This window comes from Benincasa hispida, chromosome 3, assembly GCF_027475165.1.
Source record: "Benincasa hispida cultivar pf3 chromosome 3, pf3_genome.v1.1, whole genome shotgun sequence".
NCBI classification, from domain to species: Eukaryota; Viridiplantae; Streptophyta; class Magnoliopsida; order Cucurbitales; family Cucurbitaceae; genus Benincasa; species Benincasa hispida.
Genome location: NC_143480.1, coordinates 13,139,198 through 13,140,610, shown reverse-complemented (window position 1 = coordinate 13,140,610; position 1,413 = coordinate 13,139,198).

The following is a 1,413-nucleotide window of genomic DNA, read 5'->3' as shown; positions in this document are numbered from 1 at the left end:
ATGATAATTTAACCAACCATAAAATAATGTATTAATTTTTGTTCTTTGGAGATATGTTTATTGAACTAATCCTTTTATTTTGAAATTATAGAGCATGTCTGATGTGTTTGGTTAATTAATTATGGAATGATTAATGAGTCAAATATTATATTATTTGATGCATTTTTATATTGTCTGAAAGCCAATAATCCTGATTCGGTATTCATAATATAAGTTGATGCAAAACCAAAATCATTGAAGTTGTTGGTTAGGTATTAGTATTACGTGGTTTAATTCGATTACTTGAAAAATTCTATTAACCTAATTCAATTTGTACGGTTTAGATTAGGTTATCAACTCATTTAGGTTGAATTGAATCTAAATAAATGAAAATTTTATTGATTGGATTGGTTCATGAGTTTATTTAAAATAACCTAAACGAAGTCGTACTTATTATTAATTTTTTAAAAAGTATTTTTTATTTATGATACAATTATATATACACAATTTTTTTTTTTGAAAAATCTGTTCTTCAATAACATCTAAAAATAATCTTTTAACACTTTAGAAAGAAAATTTTCATAATATAAATTAAATTTGAATTTTTAAAGAAAATTTTCATAATATAAATTAAATTTGAATTTTTAATCATAACTCAATATTATACATAATTAAATAAAATTTTTACATATTAACATTGTACTTGTTTTTAGAACAAAAATTTAAATAATTCGAGTGACCTAAAGGGTTAGGTTCATTTATCTAGTAAGAGTTATTTGACTAAAAGAATTTTCAATCTAAATAATTAAATTTGATCTAAAAATGCTTCAATCAAATTCATTCGTTAACCGTTTCCTTTTAATTATTTTCATCTTATGTGGTTTGACAAACTTTCGCCAATATTATTTTCTTTTTGTTTCCATTCATTAAATTATATACGCATTTTTATGTTATGATAAGAGTGATTTTATACCGAGCAAAAAATGTTGAACTGGAAAATTACTAATAGGGGAAAAAAAATAAATGGAAAGGCTATTTTCTTCAAATATTTCAACGAGTATACGTTTAAATTTAATCTGAATATCTATTTTTATAAAGTAATTATAAATATAATATTAAAAAAATAAAAAACGTTGCCTTTTAAAAATTTCACTAAACACTAGTTGGCGATACGATAATTTTTATTTTTTTATGTGATAATCTATGGAGCACAGATACTTCATATGAGACAAAAAATCAGTATCAGACATGTATCGAATATCGATACTTCCAGATACTTCACAAAACACGCGATTTGTCATATCTATTTCTATGTGTACCTTTTTTTTAAGAAAAAAAAATAACTCATTAATCTTTTCCAATCTAAATTTAGGCAACCTTTTTGGAAAGCTCACTACTCGAGTTCAAAACTAAAAGAAAAATAAATAAATAACG